This window comes from Hyperolius riggenbachi, chromosome 7 (genome assembly GCF_040937935.1).
Source record: "Hyperolius riggenbachi isolate aHypRig1 chromosome 7, aHypRig1.pri, whole genome shotgun sequence".
Classification (NCBI taxonomy): Eukaryota; Metazoa; Chordata; class Amphibia; order Anura; family Hyperoliidae; genus Hyperolius; species Hyperolius riggenbachi.
This window is the reverse complement of record NC_090652.1, coordinates 49,989,550-49,995,549: the sequence shown is the minus strand read 5'-3', so window position 1 is coordinate 49,995,549 and position 6,000 is coordinate 49,989,550. Positions and strand designations below refer to the sequence as shown.

The following is a 6,000-nucleotide window of genomic DNA, read 5'->3' as shown; positions in this document are numbered from 1 at the left end:
GGGTGGCCATGTTGCACCATCGATCTCTGGCAGATTCCATCGTAATGATTAAATCTGCCAGGAAGAATGAGCAAGTGTGTGGGCAATTTACATTCCTGTGACTGCAGAGCAGCTGAATAAAGTCCTATGTGTTGAGATGCACTGAAGGGTTAATGTGTGAGGCAGGGCGGGGACGAGAGGATTATAGTTCACCCTGTCACCCGGCTCTGTCTGCTGTGCACTGAATACTCCATTCACTTATTGTGAGGCAGCGAGACTGGTACAAAGTGGCCCTGGGGAAGCACTCTGACCACCACTCTGCTCACACAGGCAGACAGCAACGGGCTTCTGGGGGGACTGACCCCATCCTACACAGGTGAGAAGGAGGAATTCAGTCTGTCACATGTATTGACAGTTGGTAGCTTGGGGGACTAGTTACCTGGTTACCGCCATCCCGTGCAGTGTAACTGATCAGTTGACTCTTTATTTCATGAAGTAAATACAGTACAGTAGCAATACGAAAGATTTTTTGAATCAGGATGATACCATATATTGGCCAAGTTAAAGAAAATAAAAAAATAAGAAGAAGCTTTTGGCTATGTTGCCTTCATCAGACTTAAATCCTATAGGTTAGAGCACACAGCTATATACATGTAACATCAAAAGGGGATACATAGATTTTTTTTGGGGGGGGGAAACAAATATATGTGAGGCCTGGAACCCACTACAGATCGCAAAGCGCTATCGCAATTGCTCGCATTTTTAATTTTGTAAGCAATTTCATGAGCGTTTTCCGGCGCTTTTTGCAGAGGTTTTAAAAAGTGTAAGCTTTTTTGCCAGCGATTGTGATATCCATTTGCGATTAGCAATTTTAATTCTGATTGGTTGTTTCAAATTATTATTATTTTTTTTACAGTTTGCAGTAATTTATACTAATTAAGCGGATCCAAGATGAAAAACTAACTATAACAAGTAACGTGTCTATATATCTTATCTAAAGTTTAGATAGTTTACTCTGCAAATCTGGCTGCAAACAGCTTCACCAGTTTATGATTATTTATTCCTGTGATACAATGAGGGCAGCCATTTCTGTTTGTCACATTACACACTGGCAAGCTGATAGCATCTCCAGCCCTCAGCCTGTGAAAACTTCACTCCCATCTCCTCCTCCCTTCTGCCCTCTGCCTCTAAAATCTCTGGCTAGTTACCTCCTCCTCCTGCCCAGACTGAGCTCCCATAAGACCTTGCTACATGGGACTGAGTGCCAAGGCTCTCTGAATAAGCTGTGGGCGAGGCTTGTTTAGTTTATAGGGAATTTGAGTATTAAAACAAAACAAAAAAAGTATTTGGCTTGAGGAATGCCCTATAAACTATATGAAAGGAACACAATTATGCAAAGAGTAAAGTTTATCTTGCATCCACTTTAAAATCACACACAAATCGTTATGTGTAGCGATTCATGAGTGATTTGCCAGCGCTTATATACTTTACATTAAAGTGCAAACGCTTCCAAAATGCTGAATGTCCTGCGATTGCGATTTTGCGAATCACAATCGCTACTGTGGAATTCGTCACACTTATTTACATTAATAGCAGAAAACAAAATTTATAAATTGGTTCAAAGCTGTGCAGAACGGTTTGAATAAGGACAACAATTTTTTATATTGGTATGAGACTGATGATATTTAAACTTTCTCAGCCATTCTAGCTGAACTTGTGAACTAAGAATTTACGATACCTCTGGGTCAATCCTAATCCCAGGTCTGTGAGCATGGCGTAAACAAGGATCCTTATCTTAGCTAATAACCTCTAACCCCATTCAGATGGTCTGTTTGTATTAAGGCATCTTAATGACGTATTTATGCTTGAAAAAAATATCTGTTTTCCCTTTTGATGTTGCAGGTATATAAGCTGTCTGTACCACCAGTTTGCAAACTAACAGGATATAAGCCCGACGAAGGCTGCAAGGCCGAAAGCTTGCTTATTTTTATTCATTTTTAGTTAGCCAATAAATGGTATCATCCTGATTTAAAACTTCTTGCTTTTACTGATGGCTAACACAGTACAATACCCTACTGCTACTACTGATTTACATTAGCAGAGCGTTTAGGGAAATCGCTAGTGATTTAAAGTGCTTCCTCAACACTCAAAAAAGCGCTCTACTGGGTTCCAGCCCTCAATAAGATGCCTTCATTGAAGCAAGGCATCCAAACAGGGTCTTGAGAGGACGTTAGCTGATTTATGACAAAATAGATAAGACACTTTGTTAACTCAATCCTCTCATCACTGAGACTGTGCCTAGCACAGAGGTATCTTACACTCCCAGTTCAGGAGTTAGCTACAAGCAGAAAGGATGCAGTATGTCTAGGCTGAAAAAGAATGATGACATTAAATATCATCATCCTCGTTCAATATTTTATCTACAGATTTAAAGTCAATATGACAAACACCTGCCAATCCCTTTGTACTATGCCACAGTTGCCATACAGGTCTCATCCACTAGAGACTTCTGGATGCGAATACACTGTAAGCACTGTAAATGTTTTAGATTGGTTGGTGTGCCAATACATCATACAATCTCTATTGTATGTACAATTGGTAAAATAAAATGATCACTTTTGCATTGGAAATCAAGGTGATATGCTGCCACCATTCTCTGTATTGAAAATGAGGCGATGAGACCTTGGAGCTAGTAGTAAGCAAAACATTATCACATACAAACCTTTACTAGGTCAAAGAAATAGGGAAATTACATTTATCCAATTGAGGCTCGGAGTACACGTCTGTGCGGAAAAGCCTGTATTTCTGCGCTTTTCTGGTTTTTCCACTGCATTTTGCTATTGTGTTTCTGCAATTTTGGTGCATTTGCATTTTGCTTTTTTTTTATTCAATATTCTCCCATTTTCAATGGAGTAATATACAGTAGAGACATTTCCATACAGTACACAGAAATCAGCCACGTTGTACATTTTAAAAACATTACAGTGCAAAACGCAGATAGCTGTGCTTTGCAATGCCGCCCATAGACTTTCATTGTGTGCGATTTTCTGTGCGCTTCCCGCAGTCCTGGGAAACGCATGCGATTCTAACAAGTGTACTCCTAGCCTAATGCCTCTTGCTGGTAGTTAACCTCCCTGGCGGTATGATTCCAGCGTTTTTTTGACTTTTTTTTTAGCATGTAGCTAGCCTAGCCCCTCCCTGCAGCGTCCCCTAGTACGCGCCGATCGCCGCCGGCGCATATGCCCATCCGGAAATCCCGTTCTGAACGTGATTTCCAGGAGGGCTTCCCCCGTCGCCATGGCAACGCGCGCGATGACGTCACTGACGTCATCGACGTCGGGACGTCAGAGGGAGTCCCGATCCACCCCTCAGCGCTGCCTGGCACTGATTGGCCAGGCAGCACACGTGTCTCGGGGGGGGGGGGGGGGCACCCTCTGATGCGGCGGTTAGCGGGGAATCGGCGCGGGGCGGCGGCGATCGTAAGTAACACGCAGCTAGCAAAGTGCTAGCTGCGTGTATAAAATAAATTATGCAGATCGGCCCAGCGGGGCCTAAGAAATCCTCCTGAGCGGCTTACCCAGTGTCCAGCACGGGGTTACCGCTAAGGAGGTTAAAGGACAACTGCAGCGAGAGGTATATGGAGGCTGCCATATTTATTTCCTTTTAAACAATACCAGTTGCCTGGCAGCCCTGCTGATCTATTTGGTTGCAGTAGTGTCTGAATAACACCAGGAACAATTATGCAGATAATCCTGTCAGATCTGACAATAATGGAGCACAAGCTTCCAATCCCCGGTGTCTTTTTGGCACTTTCAACTCCCTGCTTAAACCCACCCCCCACCTTCCGTTTCCTCCCTCTCTGCCACAGATTTAGCCACCCACTTCACCAACAAAATAGTCTCCATCCGTCAGCAAATATCCAATCTTCAATCTTCACCTCCCACCCGCTCACAACCAACTCCTCCTCCACCCTATCCTCCGCTCACCTTCTTCTTTTTTTTTTCACTATTAAGTTTTTATTGAAATTCAAATAATACAGCAAGATAAAGTGTATCAGAATAATAACATATACCACAGACAGAAGCGGAAATTACAATTATCAAGTATTACAGATTTCTATTTGCAGTATATATGTAGCAATATTTAGTTTAAGATGCAGTATAATGTTGTCACATCAAGATTCTGAATGTTTACTATGAGGAGATTGTATTCCATGAACATTAAAACATTGCTTATGTCTCAAGTTGGAGTACAGCATATGGGGCAACATTACATTTTCACTGGGAATCTGGAGTTCACAAGCTCGAAATATCTATATTCACAGATTTTATAGATTTTATAGATTTCACCACCCCATGGGATCTCATTGCTCAAGATTAACTAGGATATAGCTGTGTATTAGCAGAATTTTCATTTAATTTCCGCAATCTCGTGTAGTAGAAGTGTATTGATGATTCCCTGGATGGGTATTAGACCATAATAGCCTTGTAGGTGTCTGAGTATTGAAATTCCACCCAAACAGACCATACCAGCATGTGTCGTTCCATTTTGTCGTGTGAAATGGCAACCAGTTCCTCCAATGACTCCACCGACTCAACTTTCCTAATCCAGTCTCTAATGGAAGGAGCCTCAATTTTTCTCCAGAAAGCTGGGATCAAAGATCTAGCTGCATTGATCAAATGAAGGGTTAAAGATTTTTTATAGGTTTTGATCGAGTCGGTGGTGTCATGTAGAAGAAAGGCTCCAGGAACCATAGGCAATTTGGTAGTGGTGATTTCCCCAACGAGATTGTTAACCTGCAGCCAAAAGTTCTGGATTGTAGGGCAGGACCAGAAAATGTGTAGAATTGAGCCATCTGGTGAGCCGCATCTCCAACAACAGGGTGATATATTAGGAAACATTTTGTGCAATCTCGCTGGGGTTCTATACCATCTGGTTATCAATTTATATCCTGTTTCCTGTGTGTTGACACTCATGGATCCCTTATGATTCATAGCAAGGATTTTCTGCCATTGCTCTTCACTGAATTCGCTTCCTAAATCTTTCTCCCATTCCTCTTTAAATCTGCATTCTTGGGGTTGGGGTTCTGTGAGCAGTAGTTGGTATAATTGAGAGACCAAATGGCGTTGGGGGTCTTTGGTGAGTATTAACCGTTCAAAGTGGGATAGTTGTTTGGACCAATCTATTTTACTGCTTACGGACTGGAGGAAGTGTCGGAGTTGTAAGTACTGCCATTGGGATAGCTGTATATCAGATCTCATGCAATTGATTTCCTCTCTGGTTTTAATTATTCCTCTAGAGAAAAACTCAAGAATTCTAGGGCATTCGGTGTCGGGCCAATTGTGTAGAAAAGGTATGTTCTGGGATGGTGTAAAGTTGGGATTGTTTATTAATGGAGTGAGTTTTCCAGGGAAAGATGCCAGGTCCCTCTTTGGGAGTGCTCTTCTCATTGCCTTAATGGACGCCTCTATTAATGGGTGTTTGTGTTGTTTCTCTAATTTGGATTGGGTGTCTGACCAGCCCAGAGTTGCAGATGGGGCGCCTGAGAACTCTTGTTCTAAGTGTACCCATAGTTTAGTAGTGTTTGGGTTGGACCATTCAATGACTCTGCAAAGTTGTGATGCTAAGTGATATGTTTGTATATCTGGTAGGCCCATTCCCCCAAATTCCTTAGGTAGAATAAGAGTTGTGTGTTTAATACGAGGAGGTTTGTGTCCCCAGATGAAGTTGTTTATGTCAGATTGTATCTTTTTAACAAAAGGTTTAGGCAGCGTAATTGGCAGGCATTGGCTTAGGTATAGGAATTTAGGAAGCAGAGTCATTTTGACTGACGCTATTCTTCCAAACCAAAGAAGATGTTTCTTGAGACCCCAGGTTTTGAGTTCTAGTGTGATATTTGTCCCCAATGGAGCGTAATTTGTGTTGAAAATGTCCTGTAGATTCTGGGGGATTTCAACCCCAAGGTATTTGAGAGATATTTTGGACCAGGAGAAGGCAAATTGGTCTTGGCAATGTTTAACC

General features: G+C 42.1%; 1 protein-coding gene across 1 annotated transcript in view; it reads left to right on the top strand.

The window, feature by feature from the left end:
* Window positions 1–227: 227 nt before the first annotated feature.
* Window positions 228–6,000, top strand: part of LOC137525512 (very long chain fatty acid elongase 4-like) — a 59,013-nt gene continuing 53,240 nt past the window's right edge. The window contains exon 1 of the mRNA XM_068246637.1: window positions 228–355. The gene's annotated coding sequence lies outside the window, so the exon portion shown is untranslated. The remainder of the gene's footprint in view (window positions 356–6,000) is intronic.